Source organism: Euprymna scolopes, chromosome 23 (assembly GCF_053919585.1).
Source record: "Euprymna scolopes isolate OS-2025 chromosome 23, ASM5391958v1, whole genome shotgun sequence".
In the NCBI taxonomy this organism is placed as follows: domain Eukaryota; kingdom Metazoa; phylum Mollusca; class Cephalopoda; order Sepiida; family Sepiolidae; genus Euprymna; species Euprymna scolopes.
In genome coordinates, this window is record NC_136504.1 from 51973924 (window position 1) to 51997927 (window position 24004).

Here is a 24004-nt window from a genome sequence, read left to right on the forward strand (position 1 = left end):
AACTCTCTTGTCGCGGCTGCATTGGATTTTCCTGATGTAGATCATATCACAATCTGAACACGAGATGGAATACATGCTAGCTTTGTAGGTGTAGTGTTGAATTAAGTAGATTTCCGCACTATATCTATAATAGTAGATTTGGGCTTATACGGGGTGGAACGATAAAGTTGTTGCCCTAAAGAAAACAACACTGCGGCTTTATTTTAAAACTTTTATTGAAAAAAATCAATTCCGGTAACTTGATTATATAGAAGAGCTGACATCTATGCAATGTAGCCGTCTTCAGCCTCAATCATCACCTTGATATGGGTCCGGAACAAGCGCCATCGGGAGTTTGCCAGATGGTGGCGATCAGGCTGGGATTGGTGTTGTGAGAGATCATGTTGGTAATGTTCTCAACGTATGACCAACCAAAGTAGTCCAGCAAGTTCAGGTCAGGGAAGGAGGGGGGTAGTAAGAGAAGGGTACAAAGTTGTACCACTCCTTCTGAAGCCAATCTTGGGTCTCTTTGGGCTTGTGGGCTGGCGCTGAGTCCTGCTGCCACAGCCAGAGTTTGCCAGCGGCCACCTGATTGTACCAGGGGATCACCACACTCTTCAGGACATCCAGGTACACTTCGGTGTTGACTTTCAAGCTGACTTTGAAGATGTTAGGTGGTATGATGTGGCCCTCACTTGAAGCCACACCAAAGACCATAACCGTGGCCGGAAACTTTGTTTTCATCATTCCGAGCATGTCCTTGTTATTCATGGCAATCCAGCGATGCATTTTGAGGGTGCTGACAATGGTCCTCTTGTCATAACTTGGATCAGTAGAGAGCATGAGTTGTACAGTGGCACATCTCCAATCTCGCTCATTGAACATTGTGTCACTTTCAGACATGATAGAAGGCTCCTATCGCTCTTGGGATTTGTACACAACTTGTCAACTAGTAGATGGTCTGCAACAAAAAAAGAAAATCGGTTTTCATCAAATGAAAAGGGAATCATTTCGTTTTTTCTGATGTGACAATTTGATCGTCCCCCCCCCCTGTATTTTATTCAGTTTTGTGTAAATAAGGTTAGCTGGTAAAACTAAATCTCTATTTATTATAGGACCAATTGATGAATTGTTTTATTTGCGATTTGAGTGACTCTGGAGAGATTTTCTTTTTGATCTATGTATTAAATATGTAGGGTACTCTAAATTTTTTAGAGTGTGTTCGGCATATTTGAATTCCCCATTTAGATAGTCATTGCCGCATATCATCATTTGTGTATCCAAGTGTATATGCATATGCAGATGAGAACATGTTTATATAGCCCTGTATTGATATGGAAAATTATATAGTGGGATGCGTTAGGATCAATATAACATAAAATATCTTACCGCAGGATGCCCAGCGTTCTCGTGGGTACGTATACAGCACATGATGAAAGAATGGAATAATTATGAACAAATAAGAAAATCACTCACTGTTACATAACGATATACGTTTACATAACGATATACGTTTATTATGGAAACACAGTTAAATAAAAATGAACGTAATTATTCTTATTGGTTAATTTATTATTTAATTTATTATTTAATTTATTATTGCATTTTTATGAGTAGAATGTCAAGAAAGAGCACAGAGCGGTTGCTTTCTTTTTTTTAAAGTAAATTTGATGCTAAGTTATTTTATTTAGTATTTCAGTGATTTAAAAAAAAAATTTTTTTAGTGTCTTTTGGTTCTATCGCATAAGAAATTGTTAATTATTTGTTGGGTCCCGTTTCAAAAATTTCCCAACATAAACACGATAATGCACCACTTAGGGATACTCCACATCTGTGTAGATTTTGTATATAAATTCCGAGTATATATATATATATATATATATATATATATATATATATATATATATTAGTGTTGGGACGATTAATCGGAACCGGGAATTGAAAAAATCGGAATATATGAGGATATCAGAATCGGAAATATTTGTATCGATTTTCTGATGCCAAAAACGATTCTTTAAATTATCTTTTTTATTTGATTTTTTTTAAAGCTAAATTTTCCATTGCTGGTGATAATGATAGAATAATAAATATTTCTTGATTTTAAGCCACCATTGAAGCTAAAATTGATAGATCGCCCCCCCCTCCAAGTATATTTTTACGTTTAGGAAAATATTTGCACATTTAACACGTATGTTTTTACGGTAATCAGTGAAAAATACCACTCTATAGTTAAATATGTAGAGATTTATAAAGAATTGTAATCGTAATTGGTAATTTAGTACGGAATTGGTAATCGTATCAGAATCAGGGAAAATATTGGAATCGTCCCATCACTAATATATATATATATATATATATATATATATAGAGAGAGAGAGAGAGAGAGAGAGAGAGAGAGATGTTATTTATTTGTTTTTTTTTTTTGTTTTTTGCGATACCTTTTTGAATGAATTCAATTATTTATATGAAAGTACAAATGCGAGTTGGGAATAATTTTCCCTTTTACCAAATTGGTACCGCCAAATGGGGAGTGGCATATATATTGTTTTTAAAATATAATTATCCACTGGCATGTGTTTTGTCATCTATGACTCATCAAATTCAGCCACTCTGATGAGTCGTAGACGACGAAGAATGTGTCAGTGGATAATTATATTTTAAAAACAATATATATATATATATATATATATATACATATATATATATATATAATCATATCTAGGGGAGATGGTCGCACAATCTTGCATCACAGGACCAATTAATGTAACCAGGCCATCACCAGCCCCTAAATATAGGGACTTACCCTAAGTCATAGTGGCTACACTTTTATGTTTATCTAGTGATGGACATTTCAAAATGTAACCAGACATTCACTTGTCACTGGAAATCAGCGTTCTGATGCTCTGAGCACACAAACATGCATGACTCTAAGTCTGGGTGGCAGTATCTTTAAGATACCATTCGTTGTTGGGGTTGAATTCTTCTCTCACAGGTGCCTATGGGCCTCTTATGGCTACAGCTCTGTGTCAGGGTTCAAGGTAGATCTGGAAATTAACTTGATTATCTTCCAACGATCAAAGCAATCAATAAAAACTTCAGAGATAACTTTCTTATAAATGAAAATAATTAATGCGTAAGATGATTCCAGATACACTCATGCATGGAAAGTTAAAATGTTTCGGTTCTTTTGGACTTAATCAGCATAAACTGTTTTCAAGATGCGGGATTTTCTACTTGAATTCTTTCAAACAGCTTCTTGATCGTAGGAGGGAGAAACAGCTTTTCTCATACTTTTTCAAGGATCTCAACCCTTGAGCGGTCAGCCCCAAAAAGCTGACCTGACCAATTTAAGGCTAGCAGGCATGTCTATCCTCTCTGCTAAACAAAAGGTTTTATGGAATTCGTAATTTCCCCTCCTCTCTAGGCGAAATTACCATTTCTCTCTCTCTCTCTCTCTCTCTCTCTCTCTCTCTCTCTCTCTCTCACGTAAGGCCTTTCCATCTCTTTCTTTCTCTTAACAGAGTAATTCAATTATCTAGCTTTTTGGCTGGTCTTTTCGCTTGACATAAGCGCATGGTTCATTTCTAAGATGCTTTTGGTCACTTTGCTAAACTCTCGACACCAACCTGTCTGTTTATTTTGTTGGGAAATTAATTTTTCTCCGCAATATCTCAATAAAAACACATTCTGTCATTTTTCCAAAATCTGAGCCATCTTAAATCTCATGTCAAACACCGCACTATCACACCTGACCGTAAGGAAGGTGATCTGGTGCTGCTCGGTTCATGAAAATAGTGTTATATATATGAGTGTGTGTGTGTGTGTGTACTAGTATGTCTTCCATCTCCACATAGATGTTAATTTATTATACTCTAATCAGTATATATAATCCCCAAAATTACAAATCTTATTTTTTGTTGCCTTTAGCCTTTTCTCTCTTGATAAAGCCCATGCAACAGTTGGACGAAACACTGAAATTTAGGTCTTCCACTTTTCCATTTTAACTCGTGTATAAATTGTAGATCAAATTTCTTATATTGTGCTGTACTATCAGTTTCGAAGCAAAGAAACACTAACACATATTTCTGAAAGAATCAGTGCATACTTGAAACAAATTCAAATAATAAACTAAAATCTCCGATCATCAGAGCCATCAGATGAAAATCGGCACCAACAAAGTGGAATTCTATATAAAATGTCCAGTGTCTATGAAAAGAAAATATATAAAAATATTCTATTCTTTCTTCTCTAAGATATAAAATTAAGTCAAACAGATTCTTCAAATTAGACCTAAATAACATTGTATCTGACAAATCGATATTTGTTTCTGGCTAACCTGTCGTTTATGTGCATTTTACATTAAAAAAAAATATATCTAATTGATTTCATTGATTATATATTCTGTCCGGCTTGATAATTCCTTCAGGAGTATACACTGCACAAGTGACATGGAAAGCATGGACTAATTACTAATTAGAAAGTAAGTATATAAGCTATAAAAATGTGGCAACATAATTGAAATACTTGTATTGTCGTGATATAAAACTTTAATTGAATCCATCTTGCTAACTCTTAGCCGCGAATGGTTTTGATAAACTGTAACTCATTAATAAAAACAATGAAAAAAAAGAAGAAAAGACACACCTTTTTTCAAAGTTGGGAATCTTCTTGTTGAACTCTGGGAAATAATAAACAATTTCGCAAGGATAGATTGTTTTTGTTCAATCAGTCAAGCACACACACACACGCCCAAATATATGCCCATATTTGATTCTGACTAGCCAACCATTTACATACATTTTCAGCCTGCATTCTTTACATTAAAAAAATCCAAGTGACCCCCATCAATATATTGATAATTATCTCAGAAATAGACACTGCACAAGGGGCGTTAAAACTAAAGACATAATTATAAAGTGAAATGTACTGACACAATCAAAATACATGTATTGCCAGGATAATAGAGATATATTCATGGATAATGTTTAAGTAATCTACTTCATTGATGATACCTGAAGCTTACTACTCTGACCAGAATGTGAAAGATGTCTGACAGGAATGATGCCAGAGTTGTGAAAGTCTTGCAATGATGGCGAGCCAATCATACAGAGTCAAAAAAGAGAGAAAAATTTGGTCTCTAAATTCGCACCTAGGTTGAACTGAGATATATTTTTGTTTCCGGAAGTAGAAGAGTGCGTTTCTTATCAGCAAATGGTGTTTCAAGGGAGATAACGTGGATTTGGAGCAAGGAAGATATCTCCATAATAATTTCAAGCCGACACAGCTTGTAATAAAGTTTCGAATTCAAAATACTTATCTACACGTTTAGTGAAGAGCAAGTGCTCTTATCAGTTCTATTTGTTTGACATTGTCCTTTGACTACTTTACCTTTGGAACATTAGTTTATTTTTGCTAATTCTATTTTTATGTTGTACTAAAATAGATGATATCGATAAAGTTTAACTGAAGAATAAATAAACATTATCAAGCATGCAGATTATAATGTGTATTAATAAGACAACTGTTGTCATCTTCATATTATTTGGATTCATTGGGCTACTGTTCTCATCTTGGACGTCATTTTCTTTATAGTTTTTTTTTTTTTTTTTTTTTTTTACTATACACAGAGGTACAAAAAAGTTGTAAAAAAAACAAATAAATGTTATGAAAGGCAAGATAAGTTCCTTTTCAACCTAACTGGATAAGTTCCTAGTGTTTTTTATTTCATGTAAAATGCTTATTCGGTTCGAAAAACAAGTAATATTGAGCGCTACCAGAGAACAAGAAAAGATGGTCACAATGTCTTCGAAGACTCGATAATCACTTCAAAATAAGAAATCAAATAAAATGGTGGTAGAAACCCTCCCAGTCAATGTTACCACCATTTTGTTTTATTTCTTATTTTGAAGTGATTATTGAGGCTTCAAAGACATCGCGGCCATCTTTTCTTGTTCTCCGGCAGCGTTCAATATTACTCTTTTTTCGAACCGAATAAACATTCTACATTAAATATCTCGTTTGGTAAAAAAAAAAAAAAAGTAACTTATCTTGCCTTTGATAACATTTATTTGTTATATATTTGTTTTTGACAACTCTTTCGAATCTATGTGTATAGTAAAACAACCCCAACTTTATTTATCATGCTATTATGAAGGAGGAAAAAATGACTTGTTAAAGGCTCGATATTACCACACACACCTCGTGTATCTTTTTTCTTTTTCTTTCTTTCTTTTTTTTTATCTCTCGTGTTGCCACATAGATTTAGGGTTAGTTGTAGTGTTAAGTAAAGGTATGTTTTGCTATTGTTTTTTTTTTTTATTTGGTGATTTTTTTTTTAACGATCTAACATTGACAATTTTATACTCCGTTTAATCACGGGCATTAATAAGTATACAACAGAATGTTCGAGACCATCAAATTATTTGGTGTTTACAAAAGTCAATTTCATACTTATAATCAAATAAAAATAAATTTTTAAAAAATATGGAGTATCTTGCAAAAAGCCGTGACGGTTAACATTTTTCGAACTCGCCGACTGCAGAGAGGGAGGGGAGTTCCCCGGGAGTAATCAGCCTCGAAATACATACTTTCTTCAGCATTCTGGAGACCTCCTTAGTTTTAATTTACGTGTTAAGATCTCGTCGCTTATTTTTAGAAGTTAAAATAAATAAAGTTATTACTCGTGTTGTTTCGTATGGCAAGGGCCACAAATCCTGTTAAACTTTCGTTCTTGAATAAATTTGGAAAATGTCATTACAATTTAATGATTCTTTAATTTACGTGGATTCAAAAAAATAAAATTAAATTAATAAAAGATTTACACGCAAAAAAAGCAATCCTTTATTTACTAGATACAAACTCGGTTTCTAATGCTGGGAGATTTTATCTCCTTAAAAGGGCACTCTGGGTTCAGCCAAAAATTTAAATTGCCTCACTCTAGAAGGATTTCTCTTTCATTGACTGAGGAGAGAAAAGATAAGGTGTAGTATAGATAAAGTGTAGTATCGAAACAGATACGACACTTTGCTCAGACCGGCACTGTTTGCACACACACACACACACACACACACACACACACACACACACACACACACACACTTTAAGATGTTGAACTGTGCACGCACATTAAAGAAATATTATCCTCCGTTAGTTAGACTATTAAAAGCGTTGTTCATGATTCGTTTCAAGCAGCTGGCTCGTTGGTCTAGGGGTATGATTTTCGCTTAGGGTGCGAGAGGTCCCGGGTTCAAATCCCGGACGAGCCCAAGAAAGCTTCATTTTTGTATTTTATTTATTTTTTTGAAGAGAATGAATGAGGACTATAATTATACTGATTATGATTGAAATCTATATAACTTGAGTTATTGTAAATAATTTCAAAAATCTGTTACGATGTTTTTAATGTTGATGAAAGCGAAATCTGCAAGAAAGATAAAAAAAAAAAAAAAAATTATCTTTTTTTTTTTTTTTTTTTACTTTGGAGTCACCATATATCAAGGCCTAAAGGCCACTCGAGGATAATGGTTAATGAATGTAAGATGGTAGGCACCGCCAAAAATGGCCGAAAAATCAAGTTGTTGTTGTTTTTTAAAACGAACTTACATTATTAAAATCCATTATTTCTGAGTAATTTTTTTTTTCCAGAAAGATAAAACCCTGAATTTTATCATATAGAAAACAGAATAATGTAAAACTTTTTCTACTATTTTTAATTAAATTTTAAATGTTAAATTTTCCCCCAAAGTTAACAATTGGCGTTTTTTGTTTTGCACAAAAAACGTATATAAATAGTTAAAAAAAAAAAAAAAAAAAAAAGGTTTTTGAAAGAATTAATTTTTTTATTTCTTGTCTAACTAAGATTTAGGGTGATTTTCTATGAGAATATGCAAAAATATTATAATATAAGTACCTCGATTTCAAATAATTCCACTTATTCATATAGGCAACCAGTTACTTCGAGTCGATTTGATTACTGTTTACATTTGTACTTGATAAAAAGCAAACTACGGAAGACCAAAAAGCCAAAAAAAAAACTTATTTTTCAGTGACGAAAATTTCAATGTATTATTAACGCTGAGGCTGGCCAGTACCAGATGGGTTACCATTTGTATGAGTTTGGTTTTTAATGTGTATGTGTGTGGGGGCCAGGCTCTCCAAAATGGTGAGGGGGGCAATTTAAAGCAGAATAAAAAAAATTATTTCAGCGCGTTTGGTCCACCGTAGTCGAAAGGCGGCAAACGTTTCCAAACTTGATCGAAAAAATAATGATATTTTTAACACAAAGGGCACAATATGTATCGAAATTTTTTTTTGTATCGATTCTTCAAAGCATGCCCTGTTTAATAATGGTCATGCATTATTCGGCTCGTTAAAAATAAATTGTTAATTTATTTATCAAAGATTTTAAAATAACTTTTTTCGTATAAATATTTAAAAAAATTTTTTTGTTGTTTTGTTTAACTTAAATTAATTATTTTATTTAACATATTCACTGAATTTCACACTTCAAAACTCAAAAGCGGAATAATCAAACACAATCGAAGTTCTGATATCCAGACATCAAAATAAGGTATGCAAACAAGTTTTTTTTTTTAATCTATAATCCCGTCCCTTACAACAACATATGTTTTGTTCAGTTTCAGATGATTATTTTAAGCATATTTGGAACCCCCTCAAAAAAAGGGGGGTTTTGTAAGCAAAAAAAATATATATATAAATATTATTTATGAAAAATAAGTACATTGTTATAAAGTTCATTCTTCTCTTAATAATCGCTGAAAATTTCGTATTGATTGGATAATTACCTAATTTTTGGTAGATTTTTAAAAAGACGGTCCATCAAAAAGTACTTACCTGCCCCCCCCCCCCCAGTTTTGGCGGTGCCTATAAGATGGTAATGTAGTAATCACTAATGGTGTAAATTGGGTAGAATTTGATTACTTATGGGGACGGCTCAGCAAGAACTTGTTTACATTGGATTTGAAAGCTACCCTGTTGTATTCAACCGGGAAGCAGTCCAGCAGAACACTGTTCCACATGGGGGTAGTTCTGAGAAAAAAACTTTGTTCATGGAATCTACGTTTAGATTTAGGCACAGATAGAGAGTGGAGGAAATCATATATAGTAGTTGTAGCTAGTCAGGTGGGTTTTTTTTTTGTGAAAGTTTAGCAAGTAGGGGCCATAGATTGGAGCTCAGTCGAGCACTTTCCATGAAAGTAATGATAGAGAAGAGACAAGCTCGCAACGTCTCTTCTGTGGGAAAGAGGTTGCAAGCAAGAGAAAAGGGCATCATCTACTAGGTTTTGAACTCGATCAAGGCAGGATAGAGTATGCCGAGCAGCTCCTGCCCAGATGTGGCAGCAGTACTTTTACTCACTCATATGTGGGGTATTTTGACCAAAACTGTTTAATATTTGATGCTTGTTGAGATACAGTCGACAGATCGATTTTTTTTTTAATGTGTCGTTTTAAGCAAAAACAATATTACGTACTTAATTGTCATGCCGAAAATAGTAATATATCCAAAAATTACGAAAAATCATCGAGTAGAAATTTATTTATAGTTAAAAGTCATTTTTACAGAAAATTATGGTAAAAATAGTATTTTTCTTAGACGTTATAAAGTAAGCAGTAAACACAGGGGAGATAACTCCGAAAATAATATTTTAGATTACTTGTGCTATGGCTGCGATATTGTTTGTTGTCTATAGTGATAGACTTCTTTTTTTTCTTTTTTTTTTTTTTTACTAAAATCACAATATCAATTGTTCTACTCGATGAATTTTCGTAATTTTTGGATATATTACTATTTTCGACATGACAGTTAAGTATGTAATATTGTTCTTGCTTAAAACGATATATTTAAAAAATCGTTTTGTCGACTATATCTTAACAAGCACCAAATATTTTATAGAAAACTAGTCAGTTAATGACGGCTTAGACTCAGGAAAGTAGGAAAAAGTATAAATGCACGCGATGCACAATGGGATCATAAGAGGACTTATGAAAGAGTGGGAATAATTTGACCTCTTCCCTCCGTAGATTATGACGATGATGAAGATGGCACCCCTAGGAAAAGTGTCATGTTCTAATATTACGAAATAATGTGTATGTAATGGTGTTCTGTAGTTAAATAAGGTAATGGCTAATAGCGTAAACATTTATGTGCAATCCGTTGTTGTAAACCTACGGTATTTTGGTCCAGATGGGAAAAACTGCGCCTCTTTTATTATATACAATATATAAGGATGTGAAGTGAGTAAGTTATCCGTCAGCCATTTTATTTCTTCCAGAAGTAGGGTTAGGTTACGATAGTACTGGAATTATAAGATAAATAAAGACCAGATTTTTAGCTTCTGCATTTTAAACTTTAATTCAATCGCCCATATATGAACAGATGTTGACCATCTGTTCAGTCACAATCATTTTAAATAGAGTGCTGGATTCGTTCTATTTCAAAATATCAGAGATCTTAACTACTTTTAGAAATTGAGAATATGGTGTCGGCGGCGTCGGCGTCATCACTCATCATCATCATCATCATCGTCGTCATCATCATCATCATCATCATCATCATTTTTTATTACTATTTCATAGTAGTTTCAACTTTTAGATGTTTTTAGTTGGAGTTTTTTTTCTTGAACACTAAGCTGTACTTTAACATTTTCACCGTTTCTACCGAGCAAGCCTTTTGCAAAATTGAAAAAGAAATTCTCTCGCCATTCTGATTAAGCCATTTGTGGTGGCTTTTTTTCGTTACGGTCCCAAGCGTTCCAATCACAAATGGAACCACCTTGACTTCTTTATATTCCCACAATTTAATTTCCGTTTCAGGGCTTGATATTTATTTATTTTTTTTTTCTCTTAGGCTCTGGTATCAAAAGGACAGGCTATGTCAATGATCGAGCAAGTTCTCTTGTTTTTTGGGGTTTTTTTTTTTTTAGAAAAAATTATGTCAGGTTTGGCATATTCAATGACCTTATCAGTTTGTCTCAAAGTCTGCCATTGTTGTTTTCCTGTACCACTTCTGGTTTATGCTCATACCACTTCTCACTGTAGTCAAATTAATAGAGTTTGCATGTATTCCAATGTAATGCCTGAGCAACTCTGTTGTGTCTCCATTTTTTATATTGATGTTCAGCTAACATAGGGCATTCTGATATAATATGCGTTGCATAGAGTCGAAATATGTGAAAATGCCAGTCGACCATACAACTAATAAAGTAGACACAAGGCAAAGCAAAGAGGGATGACAAACACAGATGATCAGTTAAACACAATTTGTATCATGTTTTATTTTCACCTAGCGAAAACGATACATTGTTTGGTGATGGATGTCAGTATCCGGCATCTCACGGGGTTGAGAATCTTGCATCCCTGAATTAGAGTGACATGCCTCAGGTTGATTTAAGTTGTATAGATGAGATCTAATACTGGAACTGGAAACTGAATGTCAGTGGGTACTGGTGCAGGTAGCTGCAGGAATAAACTGGGGTCTGCAGGGATGAGTTGGAGGCGCTAGAGGCAGCAGGAGGAAGCTTAAGTGGTTGGAAGCTGTAGGGGTGAGCTGAAGGTATTAAAGGCTGCAGAAGTAAGCTGGAAGCTTCAGGAGTGAACTGAAGTTGAAAACGGTTCAGAAAATTGGAGTGGCAGGCTATGAGAAGTTCCAGGAGGCAGGCAACTGTGGAGAGTAGAATGTGTATCACATATAGGTAGTTTGTAACTCATATTAATAGTTTGTTGAGTAGCCCTGGAAAGGGCTGTTTGGGATTGCTGTTGCTAGCCTTGGTTCAACAGCGACTGGGTCTGCTAACTTGATCTTGTCAATTCGGGATGAAAATGCTCCTAACTCCCAGACTGAAGCTGAAAATTAGCTGAAGCCACTGACTTCATGAAAAGCCATTAGTTACAGACGATGGTGCCGAAAAAAAAACAAAAACAAATGGTTGTATTTAATTTTAGACTGGATTTCTTACAGGCAAAAATGTCTGTGGCATTTATTATCTGTATAAATTTTAATCTCTGTCCAAAAATATATGCATGCCATAATATACAACATGCCAGCTGAAATAAAAAAGACCGCTCGGCAAATTGAAAAGATATCCAAAAAAAAATCGGAAAAAAAGAATAACTCTGTCGTGTTCAATCAGACTTGCTTGAATAATGACTTGCTTCCAAAATATACAAATATATAACCATTCCTAACCTTATATAGAGATGTCATAGTTACAAGAAACAAACACAGAAATGATTTTCTTTTTGATTTGAACTAAAGCAGAATAACCACAGCCTTTTACAAAATGTGACTATCCCCCTGTGATGTTTAATACAAAAATAGCCTCAAGCCACCCACATACATACATACATACATACATACAATTTATGGGTTGATAGCTTATTAAAATAAAGAGAACGCAGTGAGTGCAGAATCCCACTAAGATTCAATAATCTGCCCTTCCCTCTAACCAAGTGACTTAATGAACTAATTTTCAAGTATTAGTGTTTGTTTTGTTTTGTTTTTCCTTTTTTAGAATAGTGGCTCTACCAATAGTGTTTCTTTGGTTTCAAAACACAAACGAACCATAATACTTGATTTTTGCCTGTAAATTTTAACCGTAGCCAAAAGTTAATCTAGAAGAGTAGAACATGGATTTGGGTTTACTTTCAGCAACCTTATAACTTTCATTTCTTTTATTTTTGTCCTTTAGTCCTCGTATTCCTTGAGCGATGTTTCTGACAGATGAGAAATAATTGTTGTTTTCTGTTCTGTAATTTATCCTTATACTTATCGTTGGCTAGTTTTTGATTTTGAAGTAATATTTTTTTTTAGCTCTTTACATTGTGGTTTCATGACCTGTCGAGCGATTTCCATAAAATAAAAAAATGAGTTTCTGCCAATGGCAAGGCTTTTGTAGTCACTTTTGAATGTTAAAGCTTCCCATGCAAACATCTATATAAAACTAGGTGTATATATCTATCTCTTACAATGTGATTTTATTGTTTGTATTGAACTATGTAGCACAATATTACTTTCAGAGTATTTATTAGTACTTAATTAATTTATCTCATTTGGGTTAGCTCTATATTTAAAATATAATGGATACTATTTTCATAGAAATGTTAATAAGCTCATATATGCTGCATGCAATGGGTTTTTCTCTCCCCCCCCACTCCCCCCCCCAAAAAAAAAATTCCGGTATCTAGAAAAATATAAGCTTTATCAAAAAATATTTGTTGATTAAATATATTTCTGCTTCAGTGGAATTTCCACAGGTCTTGTTAGTTTATTATATTTTTGGAGAGGTTGTGGCGTGGTCTCTGGCCTTGGCATAGCTATTTTGGGTATTGCCAAGAACAACACCGATATTTAATATAAATTCTTTATATTGTTATAGCAAAAGAAGTAAATGAGAAATAGAAATAAACGAAACATTAAGAGAATAGAAGGGTCACCAGTTAGCAAGTGCTAACTAAAAACATAAACAGAGTTTTGTAAATGAAAAATAGAGAAAAACGAAATTTTATAATCAAGACAGTTTTATAATTTTATAAGAATACTAGCAAGCTGCCCGGAGTTGCCCGGTGTTGCTTGATATGATATTTTAATTCATGCAGATTACATATTATTATTATCGAGACAATTTTCTATTGATTATTGTTAAACCTAATATATAGTAGTGAGATCAAAACTGATATATATTTCGTTGGTTGGTTGTTTTTGTTTTATGGCATATCAACCCTTTTCAGGTTATTTAATGCCGAATCCAGTGATTTTGAAAAACAATTTTTGAATAGAGTATATTTGTTTGTTTTTTTTTAGTCGGTTTCTATTTAACCCATAGTTGGGACCCTAACAGGTACTACCAGTATGGGTCATAAGATTAGTTGCGGGCATCGCTTCCGTGGTCGAGGGGTAGAAAAGCCAACTGTCAACACGACGGTTCTATGTTCAAGCCTTGGCTTGGGAGAGGTGCTAGTCTAGCGGCACGGATGAGTTGTGATACAACAAAACAGGACTGTATGTCGATGACTACAAATATATTTTAAAGCCCCCCCCCCCTCTTTGGGTTGAGCACTGTCGTAAATAATCTCACTCGCTACTTAATTTGGCTGAAAAATGCGAAGCTCGGGGTTTGTTTACAAACAAGCAGTTTGAGCACTTTACAAGTAGCTGACGGATGTTTAAATAGACATTCGGACAGATTAGTTGTGGCATCACTTCTGTGGTCCAGGGGTAGAACTGCCGGCTGTCAACACGGCGGTTCTAGGTTCGATCCTTGGCTTGGGAGAGGTGCTAGTCTAGCGGCACGGATGAGTTGTGATACAACAAAACAGGACTGTATGTCGATGACTACAAATATATTTTAAAGCCCCCCCCCCTCTTTGGGTTGAGCACTGTCGTAAATAATCTCACTCGCTACTTAATTTGGCTGAAAAATGCGAAGCTCGGGATTTGTTTACAAACAAGCAGTTTGAGCACTTTACAAGTAGCTGACGGATGTTTAAATAGACATTCAAACAGATTAGTTGTGGCATCACTTCTGTGGTCCAGGGGTAGAACTGCCGGCTGTCAACACGACGGTTCTAGGTTCGATCCTTGGCTTGGGAGAGGTGCTAGTCTAGCGGCACGGATGAGTTGTGATACAACGAAACAGGACTATATGTCGATGACTACAAATATATATATATATATATATATATATATATATATATATATATATAAACTGAAACCGAAACCTAAAGACAGTGAATCAAGTACGATAACCATTAGACCAGCTTGACACGCTCTACAAAAAACTGTTTTCTAAAAAAAACTTTTCCACGTGTTTGAATACCCTATATACCAAATTTCAAATCTGTCCTCTCACACACACACACGCATTCTCACTTTCATATATATATAGAGAGGTGTTAGTCTAGCGGCACTGATAAGTTGTGAAACAACGAAACAGGTCTGTATGTCGATGACTAAAATATATTTTATATATATATATATATATATATATATATATATATATATATATATATATATGTATATATATATATATGTTAGTGTTGAGATAATTGATCAGAATCGGAAATTGGAAAAATTGGAACTTTTTGGGGTACTGGAATCGGTATCGGAATCAGAAAAAAAATTCTGCCAAAAACGATTCTTTTAATGATCTGTTTATTTGATTTTCTTTAAAACAAAATCTTCCACTGCTGGTAGTAATAATCAAATAATAAATATTTATTGATTTTAAACTACTAATAAAACTAAAAGCGATAGACCACCTCCTCATAAGTGTGATTTTACGTTTGAGAACATATTTGTAAAATTTAACGTTTTTTACCGTAATCCAGAAAAAATAACCATGTCATAGTTAAATATTTAGAGATTTATAAAGAATCGGAATCGGTAATTGTATCGGAATCAGGAAGAATATTGGAATCGTCCCATCACTAATATATGTATACTAGCGCGGGGTGGGGTCTTTGCCTGGGCGTAAAATACACTTGAATATGATATTTTAATTCGTCCATATTTCGTATATATTATTATAGAATCGTGATTTTAAAAAAAATAAGTATTTGGCTGCCATCAGCTAGAATCGAAACCGAAAGCAAAACTGTAGCATTCAAAGCTGGTGACGTTACCACTGTACCAACGTGACATGCATATGAACTGATTAAAAATTTAAAATAAACGAAGATGAATATTCAAAATGTATAACGATCTTTTTCAATTTTGACCCAATTTTTACTCTTTGAAACTATTTTAAACGGCTAAAGAACCAAAAAAGAACAGCCCGTGAAAAATTAAATCATTTGAGGTTCCTAGAGCAGCTCTGCGACTTTTACTTTCAGAGGAGATAGAGTTTGAAAATATGGAGACAGACATATAGCTATATATATATATAGATATATTACTATCAGGGAGACCCAACGTTGCCCGGGATTGAATGATGATCAACGAATATTTCACACTCATATATTTTTATTTTCATCGAAATCCGTGAAATCGCCTGGGAGGAAGCTTCACATGCAGTAACTTAGTCCAAAAATATGTTATTCTACATTGCACTCTAGAGAACCTGCTGTTTTTTATATAAAATTATTTAATATAAACTTCTTTCCAGTTAACGAAAAAAATAAACATTAAGAAAATTACGTGCGAGGTTTGAACCTACAGACCACGTCATGCAAAAAGAAAAAAAAAACATGCTATCAACTTACCCACAGTAGAATTTTCACGGCCTGGTCTATCATTGTTGCTAAGCAACGACATGGAAAAAATGGCTCTACCAATGATAAATAAATTAAAATAACTGTTTCGATTATCGATAATTATCGGGGTATTCTGAGACAAAACTTAAGATCACTCCCAGATATATGCACTAAAGTTCTGTAAATTTTAAAGAAAATCTGTTCAGCCGTTTCGGAGTCTATAAGGAACTCTCTCTCTCTCTCTCTCTCTCTCTCTCTCTCTCTCACACACACACACACACACATACACAAAAGTTGCATTTATATAATTGTACCTATTTACTATGCCTCCCCACGGGACAGAGTTAGACACCAGGGTCGTTTTTTAACGTGGAGAAAAGGTACAAAAATAAAAATTGTCTCAATCGTGAAGGATTTCTCCTCCACCGAAAGAGAACAAGAAATAGAAGTGCAGCATCTGAAGAACAGATGGTATTTATTTGCTCCCCCACCGAGCAAATTAGGCACAAGGCCGATTTTTAATGTGAGGAGTGAAGGGGAAATGGGGACCAACTCCCCGGGGAGTAGGGGAGCTGGATAGTGACAATTGGTATGAAGGGTTGCCCCTACATTGACCAAGGTCTTATATGTGGGGTCGCCCCCACATATGGTCTTTGCTTGCAGTATCTGCCGGAACAGATGGTATTTATTTGCTCCCCCACCGAGCAAATTAGGCACAAGGCCGATTTTTAATGTGAGGAGTGAAGGGAGGGGGAAGGGAAAAAGGGGACCAGCTCCCGAGAGGTGGGAAATGGGAGCTGGTTAAAGGTCAGGCATGTGGGGTTGCCCCCACATCTGGTCTTTGCTAGTCATAGCTAGTCATAGCTAGTCATAGCTGCAGTATCTGCCGGAACAGATGGTATTTATTTGCTCCCCCACTGAGCAAATTAGGCACAAGGCCGATTTTAATGTGAGGTAAAAACCAGCTCCCCTAAAAGTAGGCAAAAAGGGGGCACTCTGGTTACCAAAAATAATAATTGTCCCAGTATAGAGGGTTTCCCCTCAATTGACTGGTACAAATTATCTTAAGTGCAGCATCTCCCGGAACAGATGGTATTTATTTGCTCCTCCACCGAGCAAATTAGGCACAAGGCCGATTTTTAATGTGAGGAGTGAAGGGAGGGGGAAGGGAAAAAGGGGACCAGCTCCCGAGAGGTGGGAAATGGGAGCTGGTTAGAGGTCAGGCATGTGGGGTTACCCCCACATCTGGTCTTTGCTAGTCATAGCTAGTCATAGCTTGCAGTATCTCCCGGAACAGATGGTATTTATTTGCTCCCCCACTGAGCAAATTAGGCTCAAGGCCGTTTTTAATGTGAGGTAAAAACCAGCTCCCCTAAAAGTAGGCAAAAAGGGGGCACTCTGGTTACCAAAAATAATAATTGTCCCAGTATAGAGGGTTTCCCCTCCATTGACTGGTACAAATTATCTTAAGTGCAGTATCTCCCGGAAAAGATGGTATTTATTTGCTCCCCCACCGAGCAAATTAGGCACAAGGCCGATTTTTAATGTGAGGAGTGAAGGGAGGGGGAAGGGAAAGAGGGGACCAGCTCCCGAGAGGTGGGAAATGGGAGCTGGTTAAAGGTCATGCATGTGGGGTTGCCCCCACATCTGGTCTTTGCTAGTCATACCTAGTCATAGCTTGCAGTATCTCCCGGAACAGATGGTATTTATTTGCTCCCCCACTGAGCAAATTAGGCACAAGGCCGTTTTTAATGTGAGGTAAAAACCAGCTCCCCTAAAAGTAGGCAAAAAGGGGGCACTCTGGTTATCAAAAATAATAATTGTCCCAGTATAGAGGGTTTCCCCTCCATTGACTGGTACAAATTATCTTAAGTGCAGCATCTGCCGGAACAGATGGTATTTATTTGCTCCCCCACTGAGCAAATTAGGCACAAGGCCGTTTTTAATGTGAGGTAAAAACCAGCTCCCCTAAAAGGGGTCACTCTGGTTACCAAAAATAATAATTGTCCCAGTATAGAGGGTTTTTATTTAAATGCTGCCCACATCAGCATTATGTGGCACAAGGCCGGAAAGTGGGAACCCCGCAGGCTCCCCTAAAGGAGGGGCACTCCTGCAATTTTAAAAATTGCCTGAGTAACCCCGTCGGCATTCCCCGGTCGGGGCGCCTCAGGCAGCAAGCAATAAACTTGCCCCACCAGAAAGCCCGGTGGCAAGGCCTGAGAGGGTGGACCTCCTAGGTATTACCCAGGCGGTTCCCAGTATAGAGGGTTTCCCCTCCATTGACTGGTACAAATTATCTTAAGTGCAGCATCTGCCGGAACAGATGGTATTTATTTGCTCCCCCACTGAGCAAATTAGGCACAAGGCCGTTTTTAATGTGAGGTAAAAACCAGCTCCCCTAAAAGTAGGCAAAAAGGGGGCACTCTGGTTACCAAAAATAATAATTGTCCCAGTATAGAGGGTTTCCCCTCCATTGACTGGTACAAATTATCTTAAGTGCAGTATCTGCCGGAACAGATACTACACTTTGATCTTGGCCAAAAGGCCAATTTATATAATTGTAGAGAAGAGATATATAACAGTTGTCTTAATCGTAATCTAATTGTGGTTAATGAAAAAAAAATACTTTCGCATTTATTCATTTAGATCTATAATCTTCTCTCTTTATATAATTGACTTTGATCTCCTTATGGTCCCAGGAGTTGATCGTAATTGACAGATGATTGAAAACCTGGCAAAGTTTCTTCTATGTGCGTTTCCAAATCTTTTTACTTTCGTGGAACCCTTCCAATAACAGTGATGTCTCAAGGAACCCCTACCTAAGAAAATATTTAAACCCTTCATTTGTTTATTTCTCTTTCATAAAAACAATATTTTTTTCTTCTTTTCATATCCAGTTAAGAGACTTATGGACTGTTGAAATCAGTCTGTTCTCGTCGAGCAAGTTGCTTCGTTGCACACGAATCGCTCACATGCAGTGTTATGTTTTCTAAGCATTAAATCAGTTTTAGCTTTACCAAAGGCTGCTAAATCCCACCCCCACACTGTAGAGATCCCTAGATGTAAAAGATCTTTTTACTCCAATAGTTTCTTCCCCAGAACCGCTAGACTCTGGAATTCCGTTCCAGGTCCCTGCTTCCCCAACAGTACTGACGTGCAGAAGTTCAAGTGTAACGTGAACCGACATCTTGCTGCCCAAATCCCTACATAGTACCCCAGTAGTTGTTGCCCCTGATAGTAGCCCCCTACACCAAAGTGGCAATTTGCCTTGATTGGAGTGAAAATGTAATTAAAAAAATAAATAAATAAATAAAAATTCCCTGTGATTACTAGACATTCTTTTTTATGATGTGATAGTTTGAAAATATTGTTGTAATACACCCAAAAATTCTAAAAATATTTCTGTAGATTTATAAGAAAATTAGGTTTGCAAGAAAAAAACAAAAGCATGAAAAATCATCCTAGCCCGAATGACGACACACATTCGGGTTTGTATTACTGTACACATAGATTCGAAAAAGTTGTCAAAAAACAAATATATAACAAATAAATGTTATCAAAGGCAAGATAAGTTACTTTTCTGCCAAACTGGATATATTTTTTGTGTTTTTATTCAATGTAACATATTTATTCAGCTCGAAAAACATAGTGTTTACCGATGTATTCGAAAATTCAAGATGGCGTCTCACACTCTCTTTAACATCGTAAGTATGGAAAAAGGTGTTATAAATAAAAAAAACTATACAAAATACTATTAAAAACCCGCTGAATATATGTCAACCTATGTCATGGTAACATATATTGAGCGAGTTTTTAACAGTATTTTATCCGGTTTTTTATTTATAACATCTTTTCCCACACTTACCGTGTTAAAGAGAGAATAAGACGCCATCTTGAATGTTCCAATTCATCGGTAAACACTGTATGGTTTTCGAGCTGAATAAACATGTTACATTGAATAAAAACATAAAAAATATATCCAGTTTGGTAGAAAAGTAACTTATCTTGCCTTTGATAACATTTATTTGTTATATATTTGTTTTTTGACAACTTTTTCGAATCTATGTGTACAGTAATACAAACCTACACATTCATATATCATCATAACCAAATACACACCTCCATAAAATATAAGTTGCAAATAATTATGATCCCCTCCTCCAAAAAAAAAGAAAGAAAAGAAAAAGAAAAAAAAACGTCATCCCACGTAGAACCGTCAACCTGCAGGATTTGAATACATTAACCAGACGAGAAACACACCACACCTCCTCTCTATTCAACCATGTCAATACCTCCAGAAAAAAAAGAAAAGAAAACCATTCTTGATGCTTGGAGCGGATGTCATAGTGTTCCCCTTGCTGCGAACGCGCGGGGTGTCATCACTTTCATAACAGAATGACGCAGATACCGGTATTTACGAGCTCCCCAAGATTTCCAACCATTACAATGATGGCTACACAAAGAGATTCAACACCCGTTGTATGGATGATTCCATTTTATGGGGTGATGATGATATAGCACTATCTTTTGGCACACTATTAGATACATAATACTTTGTGCTGATTCAACCCGGATGAATTTCATCTGTGAAAGACACTGTGTGTTCGCTGGTTTTGACATCAGCCTAACAGAGTATAAAACATCTAAAAAAAATTAGTTGAGAGTATCAGAGACTTCCAATCTCCGATAAATATAACAGGAGAGAGATGTTTCTTGTGTCTTGGTGATTAACCAGGTTTTGTATGCGTTTGCCCAGGCACACGTTGTGACGTTGTGTTACTTTTCAGGGGACTGCTTAAACATAACAGCAGGTTTTACTGGGGCGATACTTTGCAGCAACTCTTTCAGCAGTCCAAGGATAAAATCCCAGACGGCGTCCAGGATGGCGTTCGAACAATTATTTTATTTGAATATTTGCCAGATGATAAAATATTTTTGGGGTGTTTAAAACATTAAGCTGAAATAATAATCAGACAATATGTATTTCTCTCTCTCTCTCTCTCTCTCTCTCTCTCTCTCTCTCTCTCTCTCTCTCTCTCTCTCTCTCTCTCATGCATTTCTAGTTGCCCCCCCCCAATCCTCGTTGTCTAATTTATTATTTCTGGATATTTTGCTATATTTTCTATTGATGGCGTCTTCAAAAAAAATATTTTTACTTTTTTTCGCTGTGATTGGTCGTTAAATAATCTTCGTATTTTTATCCCCTCACTCGCCCCCCCTCTTTCCCCGCTTTTCCGTTATTATATAGACGTTTCTGTTTTTATTTTACGCTTTCTTGTGTGTGTGTGTGTGTGTGTGTGTGTGTGTGTGTGTGTGTGTGTGTGTGTGTGTGTGTTCCAATCCTAAATTATCATTTTCCTTTTTTTCTCTATCTTTTGGCAAAAGTATAAATAATCAACAATCATTGCGTTTGTTTCAATTTTTCCCCCCCGTTTCATTCTTTCTTCAAACTCTCTCTCCCCCTTCTTTTTTACTTTGTATTTCTCTCTCTCTCTTCTCCTTCCCTCTCCTTTTCTCTCTCTCTCTCTCTTTTCTACCTTTCTCTCGCTCTCCACTTTTTCAATCCCCCTCTTTCTACCACTCTATTTCCTCCGCTCTTTCACCCTTTTACCCCCCCCCATCTTCCAAATCATCAAAACTCGCACATACGAAAAAGAAAATCGCAAATGAATGAGTTTGATTTATTTTTTATTTTAGAGAGGTCTTCCATTTTCTGAGATGCCAACGATTATTTTTATTTAACATTATCGTCTGAAAAGTTTTCTCATCAAATATTAAGTTGAATCCATCGAGTCATTTTCAAAGAATGTATATTCTAAGGGGGGAAAGTCGTTTTACAAAATAGAAACTCTTGATTGAACGAAGAAAAATGTTTCTGGCGCGTCTTTTTTTAAAAGTTTACGGTAAAAGTGAAGAATAGTTAAGGCTCGATAAACAAAGAAAATAAATAAATATAACATAATTTCAAACTCATTGGAATGAAATTCTCAACTTAACTCATCTCGTTTTAACGTTCATAAAACTTTATTTCTTTATAAAATATATCTGCTCGACAATCGTCTTGTGTTTAGGACGATTAACCATAAAATCTTTCGTTAGTAACTACGGCTTTTATTCTTCGCATTTTTTTTTAATATATAACTAGCAGAGCTACCTCGCCTTGCCAGGGACCATAAAAAATGATTAAATAGAAGATGTTACATAGTGTAAAGTTTTTCACCCCCTACACACACACACACACACACACACACACACACACACACACACACACACACACACACACACACACAAGAGAAATTCCTTTTTTTATATATATATATATATTTTAGAGGGGTAGAAATATAAAACTTAGGAGACCTTAAGAGCGCTACTGAAAACGTAAAATATAATGAAGGATGCCTCCAGAGCACTACTGCAACTAAGTTAACTCGCATTTGTGTTACTACCTACACTATTCACTATTGTCGATTTTCTTTATCTTAAAATTATTTTAATATTCCTTATTTCACATAAACTTTATAATAATAATAACAACAACAACAATAATAACAATAATAACAACAATAACAATAATAATAACAACAATAATAATAATAATCATAATAATAATAATAACAACAATAATAATAACAACAATAATAATAACAATATTAATAATAATAACAATATTAATAATAATAACAATATTAATAATAACAACAATAATATTAATAATAACAATAATGATAACAACAAACAACAACAATAATAATAATAACAACAACGATAACAATAATAATGATAACAATAATAACAATAAAAATGATAACAATAATAATAATAATAACAACAACAATAATAATAACAATAACAATAATAATAACAACAATATTAATAATAACAACAATAATAATAATAATAATAACAATAATAATAACAATCATAATAACAACAATTATAATAACAACAATAATAATAATAACAATAAAAATAATAATAACAATCATAATAACAACAATAATAACAATAATAACAATCATAATAACAACAACAACAATAATAATAATAACAATAATAATAACAATAATAATAATACAACAATAATAATACAACAATAATGACAATAATAATAATAACAACAATAATAATACAACAATAATGACAATAATAATAATAATAATAATAACAATCATAATAACAACAATAATAATAATAACAATAATAATAACAATCATAATAACAATAATAATAACAACAATAATAATAACAATAATAATAACAATAACAATCATAATAACAACAATAATAATAATAACAATAATAATAACAACAATAATAATAATAACAACAATAATAATACAACAATAATGAAAATAATAATAATAACAACAACAATAATAATACAACAATAATGACAATAATAATAATAATAATGACAACAATAATAATACAAGAATAATGACAATAATAATAATAATAATAATAATAATAATAATAAAAATAATAATAATAATAATAACAATAACAATAATAATAATAATAATAATAATAACAATCATAATAACAACAATAATAATAATAATAATAATGATAATAATAACAATAATGATAATAATAATAATAATAATAATAATAATAGGAACAATCAAAAAAACTTTGAAAAAAAAGAATGGAAGAAATTGGAATCAGAGGAAAGATACAACGAATAACAATAATGAAAACAGCTGAAATCTTAAGGAAAACGCTTGAATGTGGAGACTAACACGCATGAGGCACATGAGCAGGCCAGACAAACTGCTACAGAGGCAAAACATGGAACCAAGAACGTTAAAGTGGC

At 34.4% G+C, this 24004-nt stretch overlaps 1 long non-coding RNA gene and 1 other non-coding gene across 3 annotated transcripts in view; both read left to right on the forward strand.

Moving 5' to 3' along the window:
- Positions 1-24004, forward strand: part of LOC145245896 (uncharacterized) — a 260524-nt gene that overhangs the window by 157241 nt on the left and 79279 nt on the right. The window lies entirely within an intron of this gene.
- Positions 7173-7244, forward strand: Trnap-agg (transfer RNA proline (anticodon AGG)). The gene has a single exon. It is a non-coding gene; the product is annotated as a tRNA-Pro (tRNA).